At 40.7% G+C, this 22,446-nt stretch overlaps 1 non-coding gene across 1 annotated transcript; it reads left to right on the top strand.

Moving 5' to 3' along the window:
* The first annotated feature begins 470 nt into the window (after positions 1 to 470).
* On the top strand, positions 471 to 543 carry TRNAR-ACG. Its single transcript has one exon. It is a non-coding gene; the product is annotated as a tRNA-Arg (tRNA).
* Positions 544 to 22,446: the final 21,903 nt, after the last annotated feature.

The following is a 22,446-nucleotide window of genomic DNA, read 5'->3' on the forward strand; positions in this document are numbered from 1 at the left end:
TTATATCCATTGTTTTAGATCAGAATGTTCTTTATTTATCGTTACTTTCTTTATACGATGCTTTTATTCTTTCTTCAATAATGCAACTCGCTATTAGTAAGTTATTATCATACCTATAATTCATAAGCTTGCCATTCGAATAGACAAGTGGCTGAAATCCAAAACGTGTAAATGTGGAATGAAAACTGGGTATTACTTTAAGAACTTGTGTGGATATATGTGATGCTGCTTGAAATCCAATCAACACTCCTTTTTCCCCACCCCCTTCGTTTCTGCAACTCTGCATGAATCATTTCGAGAACCGGTCGCCAATCTTCATGCCTCAATAATGTTCAGTTATAGGCTTAAAGCCGTATAGATAAAGCACTGCTGGCAGTGCTCACACACTGAGAACTTTCGAATCTGGACTGGACGGTTAGATGTAGTTTGTTTTTGAATATGACTAGGTGAAGCATCACATCAACAACAATGACTCTGTGGCCCAATGGATAAGGCGCTGGTCTACGAAACCAGAGACTCTGGGTTCGATCCCCAGCAGAGTCGTTCTTTTTAAGCATGGTAATCCTTGTTTTTTTTTTTTTTTTTTTTTTGCTCTAGCTAACTGGGCTCGAACCCACCAGAGTCGCTTTTTAATGGAAAATTTCTTCTTTGGTCCAAAGCCCATCTAGTTATTTATTATAGGGTCCTACCGAATTTTATTGTTATTATGAGGTCCAAATTACTTTAAAACATGAAAAAGACACTCCTGCCCTTCTAACAAAACGTGTGAAGCAGCCTCCTTCTCCCGATATCCTATTTCTGGTCTCCACAGAACCAATATCGCAAAATCAAAACCCATTAAAAAAAACAACATAAAACGTAAATCAAAACCGAAAATCATTTGATAAAATCCATATTGAACCGTTCAATTGAATGTTTTTAATTGAATCATAGAAAGCAAACAACTAAAAAAATCATCAATAATCACTCGTATATCATTTCCGATACCTAATTTCATATCTAGGTCAGAAAAGTTTCAAAAAAATACATAGATTCGATCTAGGTCAAAAAAAATTAGAGAAAATGAGAACAAGAAGAAATACGGGAAGATACTACTGTTCTTAGATCAGAAGAAAGTGATTTTGAAGAATCATCAAGACGGAAAACCAAATCCGTGAACAAAAAAACCCAACAAAGGAGTATCGACTTCACAGAAGAAAGGTATTAGATATGTTTTATTTTAGTTTTATTTATAATTTTTGTTTAAGAGACAATGATCCACCGGTACATATTTCACATATTGGTGAAAAATCATGAAAGTTACATGCAGCTTGTTATTTTGGGTTTCAAAGACAATGATCCACCAGTACATAACTCTTATATTGGTGAAAAAATAGATTATGCTAGAAACAATCATGAAAAAGTAACATGCAACTTGTTATTTTTGCTTCCAAAGACCATGATCTACCAGTACATATCTGCTATACTGGTGAAAAAAAATTATGTTGGAAAAAATCATTGTCGCTTGATATTTTTGGTTTATGAGAGAATGATCCATCAATACATATCTCGCATACTGATGAAATAGGCATTAACATACTTTCATTTATGATTCTATATCTGTTAGACAATATGGATTTGAGTACATATCTCACATACTGATAGAAAAAAAACCATGTTTATGCTTACCTATGTGATTGTGTATGTTTTAAACATTATTTACTGGCAATACATAACTTCCATACTGATTAAATAACAACTATTATATGATTCATAAGTGTGTCATGCATTATAAATTTGTAGTACATAACCCTTACTCATTGAACAACTTTGTTTATGCTTTCGTTTATGATTGTATATACACCTGTTAGATAGTATGAGTAAGTACATATCTCTCGTACTGATAAAAAACAATGTTTGAACATCACAGTATGCTTTTGTATATAATTGTAGGTGTGTGAAGCACTATAAGTTTCCAGTACATAACGCCCATACTTATAAAAAGAACTATATGTTTAATTATGAATATGCAATACATAAATGCTATACTGAAACAAAACTAATTAATTTTGCAGGTAAGGTTGTCAAGAAAGTTATTTAGATCTTGTCCAACTGCATTACATACTCATTTTGACATGAAACTAACTTTTATAATGTGACAGGTATTGGTGCCGCGAGACATAGTTTAGTAGTGGCAGTGTTGGTGGTGGTCTTGGTATTGGTAGCACTGGACTGGAAGATCTAGTTTTATGTTTAATTTTTTTTTCCTCTTTGTTTATCTTCTATTCTTCTTTTTTGTTATAATCTTGGACCCTTGATGTATATATTGGTTGTTAATGTAGCTGCAATGTTGGAGTAAGCTAATTTTATTTACTCTTATGTTTAACTGTGTAGAATACCATAAGTAATACAATGAATAATACTAATTTTATTCGACGATTATATAGATTTCGATTCCATTAGTATGTTATGGCTAACAAAAACAAAAACTATGTCGATTTTTATAGTATAATCCTACAGTATGTATGTGATGTACTGAAATTACATATTAATTGTGCTTAAAAATACAAATTTTACATTAAGAAATGTCATATATTGGTTGTACTAAAAACTAAAATATATCGATATCAACTAACAGTTTATATACTTGAACAAAAGCTATCAAGTGTTTTTTCCTAAATATATATTAAATTCACATTCAAGAAATGGGTACATCTGATATACGATGAGAAAAACTTCAAATACAAAAAATGAGTACATCTAATATATACTGAGAAAAGTATACAAAAAATGAGTACATCTGGAGAAAAAAAACGAACATAAAATATTTTCGTTCACTTTTAACTCCACGTATTTAAAACCGTTCTTCATAATTTCACAAGTGAACCTGTAGTAATACCCAGTGCTCTTCCCAAACCCCAGCTTAACTTGTTTAGCATCATTGGTGATGTTCCCTGGACATTATTAAAGAGAAAACAAAATATTTCAGCTATTGAAGGAAATGAAAACAAAACCTATGCATAATATTAAGAGGGATGTTCTCATATTTTCAGTGGATTTTAAGCATCCTAACAGATATTGCATTCAAAAACACAACCAATTCCATCCAAAACCTATGCGTAATGCTAAGATGGTTATTCTTCCTTCCACAATCGTCAGTACATATTGGCTTCATCTCACACACACACATATATATTCACTGTGACCATCGAATGTAAGCTAAACGAGATTTAGGATTGTGGCAACATTGGAAGGTTAAACCTAGCTATTACTCCATAACATTTCTATTCCACAAAATTACTACCCTTGCTAATCAAATTTCTAAAATATTGTAATTCTAGGCGAACCTGTGTATGGAGGCTTGCCGAATACAACTTTAGTACACATTGAGATGTTGTTGCTGCACTTTCGGATCCATGTAGAAAGCATCTAGGCAGGAACTACAAGGACTATCTCTCCATGCCTGTAAAGAAAGAAACAAATGCAATATCAGAAACATCTTCAACCTCAAAAACTGAAGTACAATTGTTATGCACTTCTCAAAAAATCCAATACAACTGCTATGTATTGTATGTTCTATTCTAGTCTCGAACATACTGCATTGGTAGTAGTGTGAAGATGGGTATGCAGTAATTTTTTTTTACTTGAATACGAAAATCCAATATAGTTGTTATGCACTACTCAGAAAATCCAGTACATCTTCTATGTATTGTATGTTTTATTCTAGTTCGAACATACTGCGTTGGGTGGTAGTGTGGGGATTACTAGCATCTGATTTTTCAGTATACCGAATATGTACTCAATATATTCTCAGTACATCGAATATGCACTCAACTCAGTCCGTAAAACATTTTTCACACCACCATCCTATAACCATGGTGTACTGTAATTAATAAGAGAGAATAGCATTACCAATTCTCTTAGCCAATTTTGCATGTTCAAGAGGACTCCTCTATAAAAATGGTAATACCCAGACACGAAAATGACAGCATACCATCAAACGAATAGACAACTACTCATAGATACAACCTATTAGAATATAATTAGCAACATGTTCCTTACCGGATCACAATCACTATGAAAGCATGATAGCTAAAACTAGGTTTAGTAATCTACAAAGTAAATTCATATATTTATGAGCTAAACCGCAGTCAAAAAATATTACGCAGTTTAGAAGAAATACAAATTTGTAAACAGACATAATATGGGTCTATATCTTAAAGATACCAAAAAATAAACAAATTAATAGGGATTTCAAGATAAATGACAAACATATATACAAAAGAGATACATGTTTATATCTTAAAGATACCTACCCTTAATTAAAACAATACATCATATATATACTGATAGCTAATGTAGTGTAATAAACTGAAAACAAACACAAACCAACAAAATGAAGCTAAAATAATCAGATCTAGTGAAAATTTCAACATAATACATCTAATCAAGCATGAAAATTGCATAAATACAAAAAAAAAATCATGTTATTTCGCTACTCCACATATGTAGTGCTGATTCACAACCTAAAATTCAATTGCATGTCAAAACAAATGATTAATCTATATAACTAAATCAAAACACTTTTTTTCCCAGTACGCCATATATGTACTGCTGGATCATATAAATAAGTGATGAATCTATGCAAAACAAAACAAAACAAAATCAAAGCATTTCTTTTCAGTATACCATATATGTACTAGCGGATCAAACAATCTCAAACAACAAAAAAACACAAAAAACTAAGTAACCATGAGTGAGTTTATAAGGAAGTGTATCAAAAACATAAAAGAAAAACACAAAAACAAACCGTCAATTCTTTGAATCTTCTTATTATACTCTTGTTCTTCTTCCCCCTTTCCACCATCTTTCCTTCTTCTAATTAAAAACCTAATTCTTGAAATACAAATTAACAATTAAATCACCGAACTCAATAACTAAATCTCGATCTCATCTTAATATTGAGTTCAAAAACCTAGTAATGAATCTACGTATATAACATAATCAAAAGAATTTTAAATGATATTAAGAAAAAAATTAGGTATTTTGTCAGTACGACATATACATACCGATGGTTCATACATAAAAAACTGGAAAAAAAATAATCCAAAACTAACAAAAAGAAACTAGTATAGTCAAATCTCGTAACAAAATAAACAAAAAAACGTGATTCTCCATCTAGATCTGAACTATTTTCACAAAAGTGAACTAATTAAGTATGGAGATTGAAAATTTAATCAAACATCAAAAAGGACCATATATATGTGAAGATCGAAAAGATCACCAACTATGGAAGATCAAGATGATATAAGTGATTAATGAGTATCAGAAAGATCAAGATGAGTTAGATTTAAAAACACAATCAAATATGAAATTCACTAACTTGAGGAGTAGCAATAAGAAAATCGACCTACCAATTACAAGATATGAGTTTGAATTCACGAATCGAGCGAGAGTCTCAAAAGATTTCATCTTCGGAGCTCTTCTCTGAAACACAAATTGAGAAAATAAATTGAAATGAAAGAGATAGGTTCCTGTGCTTTTATATACTGGAGGGTGTTTTGGGAATTTTTAAAATACATCGTATTGGTTTCGCACGTGTATAGGACCTGGGAATAAAATTTTTGGTTCATTTTTCTTTTAATTATGGACCTCCGATTATTGAACTCTTAATGGGTGGACCTGCCACTAATCAGGCCCATAAGAATAGTACCAATTGGTAATTCCTACCTTTTTAATATGAAAGGACCCTTTTTTAGGGACCATGATATTATTAGGCCAGCCTCCCTATATTTATAAGGGGTGTCCTAAAATTAGGTAAATACACATTTATCCTTTACTTTAATTGGGACGACCGAGCGAAACGAGGGAGGATCCTATATATATATGGTGACTTTATGCCAATGTGAACTGTAACATCTTTTTCCAATTAAACAAAAAAGATTGGATTTGGTTCAACGATGATAGGACGACACAGTCCCTCCTTAATATTTTTCCTTCTTTAAACAGATGTAAATAACTGAAATGTTGAGGACATTTTTGTAAAATGAAAAACACAAAAACATGGGAATGGTTTTAGAGGTCCTGAGGTCGAATCCCGGCCACCTCCAAAATTTTCATTTCTTCCTCCCTCCCTCCTCCTTCTTCTTCTTCTTCTTCTTCTTCCTATCTCTAATCTTCTATTCTTTCTACCAAACGAACAACAGCAGAAATCTCTCTCGAATCCTTTCTTCTCCGTTTCATCTTCATCAATTTCAATACCATCACCAACAAATTTTTAAAAACCACCTATCTCTTCCTTCGTTCTCTTTTCACCAGCAACCAACGCCAAACCAATTGTAATCGTAATCAGAGTGTCGTCCACCAGCACCATCAGCACCACAATTCCACCACCTCGATCTCCACCACCACCACTACTAACTTGGTTCCCTGCTTACTACACAACTAAAACGAAATCACCGTTAACACTATCTTTAGTCCCCAAGTCGCTGCCAGCGCCACCACCACCATTACCCAACTTTTATTTTCAAATCCATAAATTCAATCAAGAGCAAATCCAAGGAATCAATAATGAATTTCTGTCCGATACATCAATCATAAGATCCCAATTTCTAAAAGAATCTATCCATTTGGGAGATTTCGATGGATTTCTTCATCAACTTCATAAAAAGTCAAAACAAAAAAAATCTGATTTTAACTAAAATCCATGAGATTTAGTTAATCATCCACCAAAAAAATTACTTTGTTTTAATCGCAACAATTGCAAGTTCCAAATACACTAATTTGAGCTTCCAATTTTCGATCTCAGTAAAACAGAGTTGATCATCACACAAAATCAGAACAAAGTTCTTATTCACTTTCAGAGGGTAAGAAGGATTCACGGGTCGGGAAAAACCAGCACCGACCCATCCACCAAATTAGGTAGATTGCTGCCGTTGTTGTCTTCCTCTTCTCTTCAACAATCGAACCAAAACAAACAAGTGATAAACCCACATCAACAGCAAACACAAATTACAAACAAAATCAATCAATCTCAAAGACAAACTAAGCTCCGTTTAGTGATTTACAGAAAAAACCTCCACTTTTCTTCTTCGATGATGGATTTATCTGATTTAATCCAATAACCCGCCGCAATTTCCGTATTGGTGAACCTTTCCAGCTTCTTTTCGACCGCGTCCATTTACCAATACCTCGTCTTTACAGAATTATCTGGACACGTGTTGGTCATGCATTAAACATCTAACATACGTGGATTCTTTTCTCCTATCCAAGGTATGTTGCTTTGTAGCAAAACCGAAACGTGCCTGTAGATGCGTCGGGCTTGGCGTACTGATGGGTTCATTTTTTGGTCGGCCATCCACCATGTAAGCGGTCATCTCCACCACCACTATCACCACCACCAACACCTAACAATCATGATACAATGATGACTTCTACGGTCGGCCGTTCCACCCTGGCAACGGTCGTCTAGTTTAAATTAAAACTAACTTAATAACTATATAAATTTAATCATATATATGTGATGTAAATGAATTTATTAATCAAAATCAAAAACAGGAAGGGATTCGAAATTTTTCAGTTTTGAAAAAAATAAATTACTCTCTTCTTCTTTTCTTTCCTTGATGTTCCTTGTTCGATTGAAAAACCCATCAATCTTTTTCATTCGTTTTTTGATTGGAAAAATTGAGTAGAAATCATCAAAATATGGTTTAAATGGAAGTTAAAGTGGCATGTTCAGTTAGGAATAGTTTTAAAAAAACTAATTTTGTAGCCGAACATTCTGAAACCAAGAACACGAAGAACACTTCGGTTATCACGAATTTAATTTTTCGTAAACGAACTCCGAGTTCGATTGGTTCGTAAAAAATAGTTTTAACCGAACTCCTCACTGAATACCAATATATTGTGTTCGGTTGGTCCCCAAAAAATTCTAAAATTAGTTAGTAACTGAACTCTACCATAATACCAAAAAAAAAAACAACCAATGTAACCGAACTGTGTTATTTTTCCCACTATGTTAAGTTATGATTTAACCGAACTTTGCCTACTCTGTTCGGTTGGTTCGCAAAAAATTCTAAAACTATCTAGTAACCATACTCTTCCCATATTACAAAAAGAAAAAAAAAATCCATTGTAACCTAACTGTGTTATTTTGCCTACTATGTTGAGTTTCAATTTAACCGAACTTGTCCCACTATGTTCGGTTTGTTCGCAAAAAATCTTGACAAACCTAACTCTTCACTAATTGCATACATGCGGAGTTCGGTTAGATCTGTTGTTGGGTTAAAGTTTGCGAACCAACCGAACATTACTCTGTAAATCCTAAAAATAAAGTTCGGTAACCAGACACGACTAAAAACCTCCATTAAAGAGCGAGTTCGGTAACTTGCGTGTTTGGAAAAAGTAATCGAACTACACTTTCAGATGAGTTCGGTAACCTGTTCTTCACATAAGGTAACCGAACAAGCCCAAACCTATTCTAAAAATTTACAGGTTTTTGAAAATTTAGAACAATTCAACCAACATTATCTAAGTTTGAAGCATACCTGGGTACCCAAATACTCTTCCTGGTTGGTAAAATCCATCGTTTTTCATGTTTTCCTTCTTCATCTTCTCTAACTTTACTCTCTCAATAATTCTACTTCTTTTCAAAAAAAAAACATCAGATTTTTTAATCTCACTAATTATCTTTAACTTAATCATTTCATTAATCATGACACTAACTAACCATTACCCAAAATTAATCAGGAGAGTAATTTAGGTATTAATATAAATATCTAGATAAGGGGAGACCTAGATTTACTTCTAATGTCTTACCCAAAATAAAACCATGGTCTCCAAAAAAAATCATGGTCCCCAAAAAACGGTTCATATGAAATGTTCAAACTTTTTTTCGTGGAAGGTAAGGCTTGTTCTTCTTGGGTTCGATCCCCAGCTTGGTAATCCTTGTTTTTTTTATTATTTTTTTCTCTGGCTAACGGGGATCGAACCCACCAGACTCGCTTTTTAGTATGAAATGTTAAAAGTTTTTTTCTTGGAAGGTAAGGCTTAATCTTCTTTCGTTCTTTTTTTTTTTTTGCTCGAAATACAAGGGTGTTGATGGTGGTTTTTAGCTTAAGGTTAAAATCGTAAAACCGCACAACTGACATGACGTCAATATGACCATTAGCGCATTTATTGAATCAATCATCATGCCTACGTAAGAACTACCAGAGTACCTTTTTTTTATACATGTGTCATGTTCCACGGAAGAACCCTTAGCATTGACCAACATCCTCTATGCCAAACCCTAATTTTCATGCCACCGTGCCAATGGCAAACCATGCCAGCCACGTCTCCGCGCCAAGGCATGCCAACCATGCCACATGTGCCAATGGCATGTCGTTCGAGCCACATCTCCGTGCCAAGGCATGCCAACCATGCCAGCCGCGCCACCGTGCCAAGGCATGCCAACCATGCCAGCCGCGCCACCGTGCCAATGGCAAACCATGCCAGCCACGTCTTCGCGCCAAGGAATGCCAACCATGCCAGCAACACCACCGTGCCAATGGCAAACCATGCTAGCCACGTCTCCGCGCCAAGGCATGCCAACCATGCCAGCCACACCACCGTGCAATGGCAAACCATGTCAGCCACGTCTCCGCGCTAAGGCATGCCAACCATGCCAACCGCACCGCATGTGCCAATGACATGCCGTGCCAGCCACGTCTCCGCGCCAAGGCATGCCAACCATGCCAGACGCACCACCGTGCCAATGGCAAACCATGCCAGCCACGTCTCCGCGCCAAGGCATGGCAACCATGCCAGCCGCACCACCGTGCCCATGGAAAACCATGCCAGTCACGTCTCCGCGCCAAGGCGTGCAACCATGCCAGCCGCACCACATATGCCAATGACATGCCGTGCCAGCAGCATCTCCGCGCCAAGGCATGCCAACCCTGCCAGCCGCACTACCGTGCCAATGGAAAACCATGCCAGCCACGTCTCCTCGCCAAGGCATTCCAACCATGCCAGCCGCACCACATGTGCCAATGACATGCCGTGCCAGCCACATCTCTATGCCAAGGCATGCCAACCATGCCATCTGCACCACCGTACCAATGGAAAATCATGCTAGCCACGTCTCCGCGCCAAGGCATGCCAACCATGCCATCCACACCACATGTGCCAATGGCATGTCGTGCCAGCCGCATATCCACGCTAAATCCATGCACGACGCTGGCTTCCAAAACGAAGGGTTGAAATAATTAACGGCTACCCTTCCATCTGAGATGCAGATCTCAGCCGTCCAAGTTCGCCAACCAACGCATGGAAACTTGCAGCCCAAAGCCAAACATCATGGTTTTTACCAAACCCTAATTTTGGCCACGCCTAACTCACGCCAAAGCCATGCACGACGCTGGCTACCAAAATGAAGGGTTGCAATAATCAACGGCTTCCCTTCCTTCTGAGATGCAAATTTCAGCCGCACAAGTTTGCCACCCAACGCATGGCAACTTGCGTCCCAAAGCTAAACATCACGGTTTGTACCAAACCCTAATTTTGGCCGCGCCTAACACATGCCAAAGCCATGCAGGACGCTGGCTGCTAAAACGAAGGGTTGCAATAATCAACGGATGCCCTTCCTTCTGAGATACAAATATCAGCCATACAAGTTCGCCACCCAACGCATGGCAACTTGCGGCCCAAATCCAAACATCACGGTTTGTACTAAACCCTAATTTTGGCTGCGCCAAACACATGCTAAAGCCATGCACGATGCTGGCTGCCAAAACGAAGGGTTGCAATAATTAACAGCTACCTTTCCATATGAGATGCATATCTAAGCCGTCCAAGTTCTCCACCCAAGGTATGCTAACCATGCCACACCACATGCGCCAATGGCATGCCGTGCAACCTCTCCGCGCCAAGGCGTGCCGACCATGCCACATGTGCCAATGACATGCCGTGCCAGCAACCTCTCTACGCCAAGGCATGCCAACCATGCCACATGTGCCAATGGCATGTCGTGCCAGCCACACCTCCACGCCAAGGCAAGCCAACCATGCCACATGTGCCAATAGAATGCCGTGCCAGCCACATCTCCACCCCTAGGCATGCCAACCATGCCACATGTGCCAATGACATGTCGTGCCAGCCACATCTCCACGTCAAGGAATGCCAACCATGCCACATGTGCCAATGGCATGCAGTGCCAGCCACATCTCCGCGACAAGACATGCCAACCGTGCCAGCCTTTCCTTCATGACGTTGGCTGCCAAAGACGAAGGGTTGCAACAATCGACAACCACCTTTCCATCTAAGATGCATATCTTAGACGTCCAAGGTTACCAGATAACGCATGACCACCTTTAGACCGACGCCAAGCCCAAAATTTGGTCGTGCCTAAACAATGCCATAACCCTAGTTTTTTGCCGCGCCTAAACTATGCCAAAATCCTAGCTTGGCCATACCTAACCATGATAAAGCCATGCCGACCATGCTTTCATGCCGCTGGATACCAAACGAAGGTTTGCAATAATCAAAGGGTACCCTTCCTCTCAAGATGCAAAATCTCGACTGTCGAAGGCTACCACCGAGCCGGCAAGTCTCTCAAGCTCAACTTGCCAAATATCAGCAACATGCTACATGTTTTCCACAAAAACACTCGAGACATCAACACATGTCACAATCTGAGGGATGATCACTGGGTATTAGTTTGGCGGTTTACAGCGTGCGGCGTACACTACGCCCGTTACAAGACAATGTCATAAGGATGAGGCGGTTAGTAAATACAGTGAGTAATGGTGAAACGATTTCCTTCATTATGGAACATCAATTCCAGGCGTTACCGGTTAACACCTCCTCCCATTTAATCATCCTTTTTCCATTTCTTACGAGACTAGGGTACGTTTCACTTCGACTTGTATAAATAGGTCTTACCTATTTCCGCCAAACAACAAGTTCTGGTCAGGAGCATACAACACTCAGAAAAAATTTGCTAGCTTCCCATCTGTTAGCTTTCCACTTTCTGATACAAGACAAAACAACTACTCTTCCAGAATCAACTATTCTGGTCTCAACACTCTCTTCACTTCCCTCCCCAAAACCAACCCTTCTCCTCCACTTTGTGACCGAAGCAAGTATGGAACGACCATTTCTTGGTTTAGTCCGGACTTGTACAGATTGATCTCCCGAATCTAAAGTACTCCCTTGCAGTACATTGTTTAGGGTTTAGACTTGTTTCTCACCCACAACACATGAAATTACCGAAACCAGCAGAAACTTTTTTCACCCTCAAACAATTGGAGACCACAGTGGGAGATCAATCTCTCGGTTGCAATATCGATTTATAATTTCCAGTATCACCTTTCAATTCCAACTTCAACATGGTGGAACTCATATCCGGATCAGCTGCAAGCACCGAGAACACCAACGCGGAATCTTTCCCTGGTGTTAACGCTACTTCCAGCGGCATCGCTACACCACCTACTGACCCCAGCAACACTGAAAGCACTCCTTCAGGTGTAACACCACCAATCACCAGGGCCAGAGCCGCTGCTGCTTCTAATGTTTCTGCGCAACCTGCTAATCCTGGCAGCACCAAAAGCGCTCCTTCAAGCGTTACACCGACAGTCACCAGGTCCAGAGCTGCCGCTACCTCCCCTAATGCCTCGTCAATCATGGAACCTCCAACTGCCACTAAGACTCCTATTACCCCACCAACAGGATGAGAAACCGGAGGATCCATAGGAAGTCGATCCTATGTCACCATCGCTGATTCGATGGAACGACAGGAGGTTCTCGCTAGAGCCCATACGGACATGGTCTCGACTCAGAAAGAATTACTCGTCTTTATCAAAGACCTAACAGAAAGGCTACCGCAGTAGTCACGCCATCCAAAGCCGATGGGAAACGCCTCCAACACCCCTGGCGCCAGCACCTCAGCAAAGCGCATCTCCGCGGACGAGGGGATTCGTGACAGAACCCCATTGGAAAGAACTCATCCGTCCAATTATGTCACACGATAGGATTTAGAACAAATTCTTCGGAATCGAATCAAAAGTGATGAAATAGACATGCATCAGCATCAACCCCCTTACCCACCTGAAATACAAAGAATTCCTCTTCCAAGAGGATACTCCTCTCCTCAATTCACCCTGTACGACGGTACCGGAAATGCACGTGATCATATCTCTCGATTCCTAGAGTCCCTAGGCGAACATGAATACAATCACGTTCTTCGTATGAGGGAGTTTTCGAAATCTCTTACCGGTAGAGCATACACGTAGTACAACAGCATCGCGCCGAACAACATCCCCAACTGGGGTGACATGGTTACCGCATTTTATAAGAAGTACTTCTTCGTGTCTGAGCAAGTTACCTTCTCGGACCTAGGAAGGATGTACCAACGAGACAACGAACACCCAAATGATTTTGTCAAGAGATTCAGGGTTCAAGCACTAGACTGTCATGACCCAAACGTGACCGAGCAACAGTTGGTGAATTACTGCATCAGCGGTATGGCTTCCATTTACCGCTCCTTGCTAGAGAACCTACGCTTCCATACATCCTCTGAACTCCATGAAGATGTCAAGCGATCATCCACGACAGCACCAGCATTATTATAAAGAGCTAGATCAACCAGAGCCGAAGACATACACGAAACTCGCGGGAGTAGACGTCTCATAAACAAGCAGTACAACGCCGGTCCCTCCTCTGTGAGCGTAGTAGACGAGGGAGGAAAAAGGAAGGCCGCAGCTGCGGACCAGCAGCCTAAATGCGCGGCGCCAGCACGACGAGCAACTCCGCCACGTAAAGCCGCCGCTAAAGCTCCCGTGCGTCATCACGAAATTGAAGAAAATGCTATGGATTTTCCAGTTCCCATTAAGGAAGTGATCGAACTCTTAGAAGCATGGATTCAATATGATGTTATCAGACTATCATCTCCCAGACGCCCACCGACCGAGGCCGAGATGGCAAACTCCAGATACTTCCACTACCACAGATTTTTTCATCACCCAACCTGTGATTGCAATATACCAAAGCATATCTTCAAGGAAAAGGTATAAGCATGGGAACTTCAGCTGGGGAACGAGGGAGTGCATAGAGATCCACTTCCGGTGAGAAATTGCGGGGTCTCTGGGGACTCCGTGCACGAGACTGTACAATCCATGATGCAGCATGTATGCGAGATTCTCTACCTTTCCAAGGCGCAGCGTCAAGATATATTTACGGCTCTCAATCGTGTCATGTCGGGCAAACGAATTTTTCCTACCACGGAAGCCGCGCCAAGAGCCCAAGCCCTCTCAAGAAGCGATACTTAAAAGCACAACTGGGGACTGCTGACCACGACCTATTTAAGAGGCATTGAATTCGGTAACACACTAATCGACGCGGTCTCTGACTTCAACATTGTTACCTTCAAAACTCTGAAAGCTGCGGGATTTTAGAAACAAGAGGCTACCCATTCCCCGTCCGTGATTAAGAACCCGAAAGGGGAAGCCTTGAACGTGTACGGCTGCATTAACCTCGAAATCAAGATGGGAGACGCTATAATGCATAACAAGTTCCACATTGTCAAAGAACTAAGTGACGACATGGTTTTGGGGCACTTTTGGGTCCTCGACAACAAGGCGAAACTGGGAACATCCCCTCTGTCGATGTCATCACCCGAAAGAATCTCCAACAAGCCGTCCCACTTGCTGCCGTATCAACGATTTACCAACAGAACTCGGTCACCTGGAAAAAACACGTTGGCGCTAACTCATAGATTCCAAATGAAAGTAAGTCTGGCCGAACGAGCTTCTCTACAACTAGTCATTCCTTCTCTTATCCTATCATGGGGACTCAGCGCGATTACCGGCACGGACGCTGTCAAGAGATGTGAGTGGGGGGATGGGCCATTCAAGCGCTTCGCCAAGAATTTAGAAGTTGCAGTCGAAACTGACGAGACCAAGATTCAAACGGTTACACAACACCCGAACTCGTTTCAAATCTTATATATGATGGTCAAAGCGACCTCGTTTCAAGTCGGGAGTATGACGGTAAAGATAGTCGTTCGGACCGATTTAACCAAAGAAAAAGAAGACGAACCATATATGGTGGCAGACGTCCTTCTGGGTGGTTACTGCAAGCTCATCAACACAGACAAGCTGGAGGGCGTGATAGTTCACTCGCGATGGCTCAAGCCTTTCAATCCCTAAAACGTTGTACTACTTTATCTTCCAGCACTCTCTCTTTAATATTTCTTCAGCAATTTATCTTTTCACTCCATATTTGTATCCCCCGAGATGAATGCACCGCTTGCATTCTTCATTAGGGATTCGTTTTTCGTTTAAGGCATACCTTTCCTTCCACATGAGTGTTCCGAATCTCAAAAAAAATAAAATATATATATATATATATATATATATATATATTCTAAGTAAACCCCAAATCATTGAGAAACCATTGACCATCAGATCACAACCAGAAATACCTTATTCAGTTATTCAAAGCTATGAAGGGAAAAATATACAGACATGGAAAGTCGAACAACCCATTCTAATGGAAGATTTGGGTCTTTCAAATGAGAAGTTTTATTCAAAGACGGAAACCGCAAGTGGGATGCTAATTGGAGAAACCCTAACTTCGCCATGAATACAAAGAAGGTAAAAATGAGTCTGCAAAGTATCAGGACGACTAAGCAACAAATAAAAACAATAAAAAGGAGAAGCTAGTCATCGAAATCTAATGCGTGAATTTCCAATTCCTCGGTCATATCTATTTCAAGCACTTTCCCAACAATCTCTCGGGCAGCAAAGATTCCATCCAAAGCCGCATCGACAATAGCAACCTCAATATCCCACCCGGAAGCTGTCTCAGCAGCAACAACATCCGTCTCTTTCCCGACATCCGCTTCAACAACCGACCCAGCATGTGCCACCATGACTCCCCCAATGTCACCGACCACAGTTTCGTCGTCTACTCCGAAAGCTGTTTTAGTTTCACCAACCGGAACATCATCATCTTCCTCAGAAGATTTCTCAGCGACCTTTCGAGGAGGATTTCCCGATTCATCTACATCAGAATCAAGGATTATGACACCGTCCCGGACAGGGAAGCTACGTTGATTTTCCCCTAAAATATTCACAAATTCAGTCTTCCGCCGTTTCAACTGAGAAGCAAACTATCCCGCCCTACCAGTGGCCCGTGAAGAAGTTTTGTTGCACTGAAGCCTCTCAATGCATTGGGATGCTTCGTCACCTTCCCATTCCTCCTCCATGTTCACTAAATCCAAGAAGGTCTGAATACGTACCCATACTTCGCCTAGATAGGTAGAAGGTATGTCCCGAATAATTTCGCCAGCTTCATGGAAAAGAGATTAGATTCTATCTAATGCCTCCTCAGGAGAACAAAACTGGTTTTCGCCGATTCCAAATTTTATCTCCGAAGAGTTAGAGGCATGGCTGCCCCTGGAAGATCCCATTATGCGCTACAAAACCAAAGAGGGGGGGAGGGGGTAAGGCTTCACCCTGTCTACACCAGCAACTTACATAAGAAAGAAGACAAAATGGGAAACTAGGAGAAAGCACGAGACGATACTGGTAGAGAGGATGACTATAATTTCAGGATGACCTGTGCGAATGAAAGCTCCAATATCATCTCTTATATCCAGCAAAGCGATGAAATCCCGAAAAGTAAATCCTTCTACTAACCGCAAATTAAGGCGTGACATCAGATTTTAATTCAAACCCTATTCTCCCAGCAAATATGAGGAAATGCCTCATGCCTGGCCATGCGAGATAGTTAGGGTTTGGTGGGAAAACGCAGAAGTGCGTGTTTAAGACACACTCACCTGCGTTGTTTCTTCTCTGCCACCAGAACCGAGACTTGAAAGCAAAAACTGGAAACGTAACATGAGGAGGAGTAATGCCCCCTTTTATGAACATGACACTTTCGGAATTTGAATAAAGAAGAGACTTCCTATCTGAGCTATACAAGAAAAGAGGCAACCGGACCCGCAATAGCAAGCCGCACGGTGCCAACAATCCGCACCATGCCAAGCCAACACCGTGTCGAGTAGTCAACTCCCACACCAGGTCGCACCAACGCCCACGCCAGGTCTATGCTAACGGCCCTATTCCGAACCGATAATACACCTGGAGGCTCCAATTCCAAGACGTACAATGCCTACCGCTCCTAAGCCAAGCCGACAGTCTACACCTCGCCACTTCACGTTCTGGACAACAACATCACTAGTAGAATTTATGCAAGGCCGCCAACACGAGAATCGCGAACTCTCATTACCTCCCGAAAAAGGTTAGCCGGGTCTTCTTCACCATTTCTTTCACGACTGGTCATTTCGATTTTGTCCTTGCATGTCACCATCTTATGCTTACCTCGCAACAACGCTCCTGTTCCGAGCTAAGCAGGGGACTTAATATTTATGGTGATTTTTAGCTTAGGGTTAAAATCGTAAACCTTAATTCTTATGCCACCGTGCCAATGGAAAACCATGCCAGCCACGTTTCCGCTCCAAGGCATGTGCCAATGGCATGCCGTGCCAGCAACATCTCCGCGCCAAGGCATGCCAACCATGCCAGCCGCACCACCGTGCAAGTGGAAAATCATGCCAGCCACGTCTCCGCACCAAGGCATGCCAACCATGCCAGCCGCACCACCGTGCCAATGGCAAACCATGCCAGCCACGTCTCCGCGCCAAGGCATGCCAACCATGCCAGCCGCACCACCGTGCCAATGGAAAACTATGCCATCACGTCTCCACGCCAAGCAATGCCAACCATGCCAGCCGCACCACATGTGCCAATGGCATGCCGTGCCAGCCACATCTCCGCGCCAAGGCATGCCAACCATGCCAGCCGCACCACCGTACCAATAACAAACCATGCCAGCCTCGTTTCCGCGTCAAGGCATGCCAACCATGCCATCTGCACCACCGTGCCAATGGCAAACCATGCCAGCCACGTCTCCGCGCCAAGGCATGCCAACCATGCCAGCCGCACCACATGTGCCAATGGCATTCCGTGCCAGCCATATCTCCGCGCCAAGGCATGCCAACCATGCTAGCCGCACCACCGTGCCAATAGCAAACCATGCCAGCCACGTCTCCGCGCCAAGGCATGCCAGCCGCAGCACAGTGCCAATGGAAAAGCATGTCGCCCACGTTTCCGCGCCCAGGCATCCCAACCATGCCAGCCGCACCACATGTGCCAATGGCATGCGCAGCCAGCCACATCTCCGCGCCAAGGCATGCCAACCATGCCAGACGCACCACCGTGCCAATAGCAAACCATGCCAGCCACGTCTCCACGCCAAGGCATGCCAACCATGCCAGCCGCACCACGTGTGCCAATGGTATGCCGTGCCAGCCGTATATCCACGCCAAAGCCATGCACGACGCTGGCTGCCAAAATGAAGGGTTGCAATAATTAACGACTACCCTTCCATCTGAGATGCAGATCTCAGCCGTCCAAGTTTGCCACCCAACGCATGGCACTTGCATCCCAAAGCCAAACACCACAGTTTTTACCAAACCCTAATTTTGGCCGCGCCTAACTCACGCCAAAGCCATGCACGACGCTAGTTGATAGACACATTTTTGTGTCTGAATTGTCCTCAGTGTCTCTATTGCTAGTGCTTGATTTTGTACTTATTATGGTGTTTTTATGTATGTGTATGTGTTTTTGGAGAAATACACTTGTGTGGAAAAAGTTGCTCAAAAAGTGCTATTTGGACCCCGGAGGACACATGTTATTCAGACTCTCAGTTTTGGAAAAGGGGCACCTAACTGATAAGGGGCACCCCAGGGAACCAACTTCTAATCGCACCCCATTTCTGGTTAAGGGGGCTCCATCTTCTTCCTTGATTTGAAAAGAAAAAATTGGCGGAAAATTTGGTTTCAACGGTAAAGGATTTATTATCTTTAAGATAAGACTATCTTCTTGCCTTACAAACATGAAGATTTAAAGAAAAAGGAAGTTATCTTGTATTAAACAAGAAAGATATCCTTAGAAGATTTTATCTTGGATTTTATTCTGCGAATTAAAGAAGATATGGGTTTAGTAAAGAAATATATAGAATAAAGAGAAGGAAAAATTCTGAAGATATTTTTAATTAAAAAGAAGAAGATTTTGGAGTTATGGAAGAATATATTTGTGTGTATAAATAGAGAGTTAGAGAGCACATTTGGGGAGAGTTTTTGGGAGAGAAAATAAAATCATTGTTTTATCATTGTTTCTCCCATTTCATCTTTGTAAACACCCTTTGAGCAATAAAAATGAATTTTGAGCGTGTTTCCATGATGATGAGCTAATTCTCGCGCAACCAAGGCAATGTATGAAGCTATCTATGCATGAATGATTGGTAACAATTTTATTTTCCTAATTTACAATTTATAATTCATTCAATCACCGCTTTTGCGGAGTTCTAAATGTTCACATAATTTTCTTAATTACTTATGATTCAATTTGATAGATTATACTTTGTTTAATTGATTGATAGTCTATTCTTAGGGAATACGAATAATATTTGGGAATATGTTTGATTATGTGTGAATTAAGAAATAAAGGACTTAAAGGATAATTAGAGTTTTGAAACATATTTGGTATCGTTCATTCATGTGTAATAATGGAATCTAGTGACTTGATTACTTTTAATATATTGAAACCAATTTTGCAATAAGTTTTCTATTTTTAAGTTTTTATAAGTCTAAAATATTTTGCTTTCACAAGTCTCAACGAACGTATTACTACAACATCAATTTGAAATCACATCAATTTTTGGCGCCGCCGATGCGGACTTGTCTTTAGGCTAGTGTTTTTAGATTTTCTTTTTCTTTTTCTTTTTTTTTTAATTTTTTTTTATTTGTTCTTCTTTACGTTTCTTGGTTTTTGTCTTTTCCTTACAGATTTTGGAATTTGGAGCGAAAGAAAAATCTTCCAAAGCTTTTGGTGAATACTTAAAGATTTGGTGTAAAAGCAAAGCGAAAGAAAAGGAGAATAAAAACTAATTAAAAATAAAAGAGAGAGAGGACAATTTTTTAGATATTTTTTTTTAGATTATCTTTTTCTTTTGCACTTTATTTTTGGACTTTGGACGGTGGACTTAGGGACTCTATTTTTTTAAAACCCTACGGAAGGGTAGTTTAAATATAAACTGTTTGCAGAGAAGGACGGCGATTACGATATCGCCTCAGCCCCTCGGGTTCGTACATGACATAAGAGTCGTGGCCCGAGTCGACTTCAGCGGTTCATCCCCCGTCTGGTATGGGAGGTAAGTTTGTCGAAACACTCGCGAATCTTCTGTCAGCGAGTTACTGTATTCCTTCGGTTGCATATATGCTAAGGATCTGAAAACAACTGCTTTAATTTCCTAGTAAAGGGCAAGGACTGGCCATACAAGATAAAGGTTCGGATTTCATCACCGTTCCCTTCTTGCCCGCCTTAGGAAAATGAAACCAAACGCGAACCTAAGCCTAAAATTTGACTAGAACGAGACCTATAGGGTAACGATCTTAATAGGAAAGTCATTCGAAAAATATTGGTTACTCTTGTAAGCATGCTTCAAAGTTCATGATGGTTTCTGTGAGTTGAATACGCCGCCTTGTAACGCCGGTGAGGCCTTGGGTATCAAAGCTCCATTGAGCTTCCCTCGTCTCGATTCAACTTACTTAAACTCGGATTGATTCCAGAGGGGTTTGCTTAACTTGTAACGAATTACATTTCAAAGGATTAGAAGTTGGTCTAGAAAGAATATAAGTGGAGCCATCATGCTTTTTGTTTGCTAGGAATCAGTAGGTTTGCCGTGGTGGAGTTAGCCTTGTTTGTGCTTGCATAGAACTTACCTTCCTTTTAGGATTTATTTCTTTATCTTTTGTTTTTCTAGTGTATTCCCAAGGTTATTAAAGAGCGGTCTTGGAAAAGAAACATTCTAGGTTGTTTGATTAGTGATAAACCTAGTAGTTCTTCTTGTGAAGGCGGGGAGCTCGAAGACTCTTCTTTTGAGAGCCCTGTTTTTGGAAACTTCAGTTTTGAGAATCTATCTCTTCGTGAGGAAAATACTCCTAGTACTTCAGCTGTGCCAGCAATGGCAAATTTGAAAGATTACATGTTCCCAATTAGGTCCACCCGAGCTTCGTGCATTAAATTGCCAGCCACTACGGCTAATTTCGAGATAAAACCTAGTATTCTGCAGATGATCCCTATATTCTTAGGAAAAGATGATGAGAACCCTTATTTTCATAGGGACTTTAAGGAAATTTGTGGGACATTAGAATAAAAGACCTTACTGATGAAGTCTTGAAACTTAAGATGTTTCCCTTTTCCTTGAGAGATAAAGCCAAGACCTGGTTGAACAACCTACCATCTGAATCCATTGAAACATGGAAGGAACTTATTGCTGCTTTCTATATGAAACTATACCCTAAGCATAAAACTGCGTCTGTTAGGAAGAAAATTAGTGCTAGTGCGCAACAAGAGGGAGAGTCTCTTTATAGGTTCTTAGAGAGATTCAATGATCTCATATCCTAGTGTCTTCACCATGGATTTGATAAGATGAAACTCGTAGAGATTATTTATGATGGTTTAGACTATTCAACCAAAGTCATGGTTGAGTCTATGTGCGCTGGTGAGTTCACTAGTAAAAGTGTTGATGATGCTTTCACCTTCTTAGGAGCTGTCGCTGAAAAATCCCAACAGTGGGAGTCTTATGTTGAACCCGCCAAAAGACTCTAGGTCAATAGAAGTAGCACCAATGTGGTAGATACAAGCTTCGGGTCTGATGCTAAGTTTGCTGCTTTGTCTAGAAGGTTAGAGGCTTTGGAATTGAATCATCCTAAACATAGGTCTCTTGTTGAACCTGATGATGGGTTTAGAGCCTCTCAAGTGTCAAATTGTGGAGTAGAACCCAATAACTCGTTTTGGGAAGGTCAGGTTAGTGAAGAGCAAGCCCATGATGTCTATAACAATGCTAGGTTTGAGAACCGTCAGAAGTTTGACCCATACTCACAGACTTACAACCCTGGTTGGAGAAACCATCCTAATTTTTCTTGGTCTAAGGGTCAGAATCAAGGACAGTCTAGTAATTCTCAGCCTCCCCCAGATTTTGGTTATGCTAAGAACTCTTCAGGTCAACCCTAGTTTCAGAATGATAAAAAGATCTCCACCTTAGAAGAAACCCATACCAGGCAGAATTTTAAGAATAATTCTCAGTCTCTTGCTAACTTAGAACTTCAAGTCGGCCAAATAGCTAAGTTTCTTAGTGAAAGAGAAGATGGAAGATTCCCTAGTCAAACTGATCCTAACCCTAAAGGAGAGAAATTGTACAATCATGTGAATTCTACAACAAACCTTAGGAGTGGAAAGAAAGTTGACAATAAGGTTGCATGCCTGATAGTGAACATGCTGTAGTTCACCCTTCTGAGCCAGAAAATGAGGAGACTGATAGAGTCTCCAAAGAGACCAATGAGGGTCCTGCTGATCCCGG

The sequence above is a fragment of the Papaver somniferum genome, chromosome 7 (assembly GCF_003573695.1).
Source record: "Papaver somniferum cultivar HN1 chromosome 7, ASM357369v1, whole genome shotgun sequence".
Lineage (NCBI taxonomy): Eukaryota > Viridiplantae > Streptophyta > Magnoliopsida > Ranunculales > Papaveraceae > Papaver > Papaver somniferum.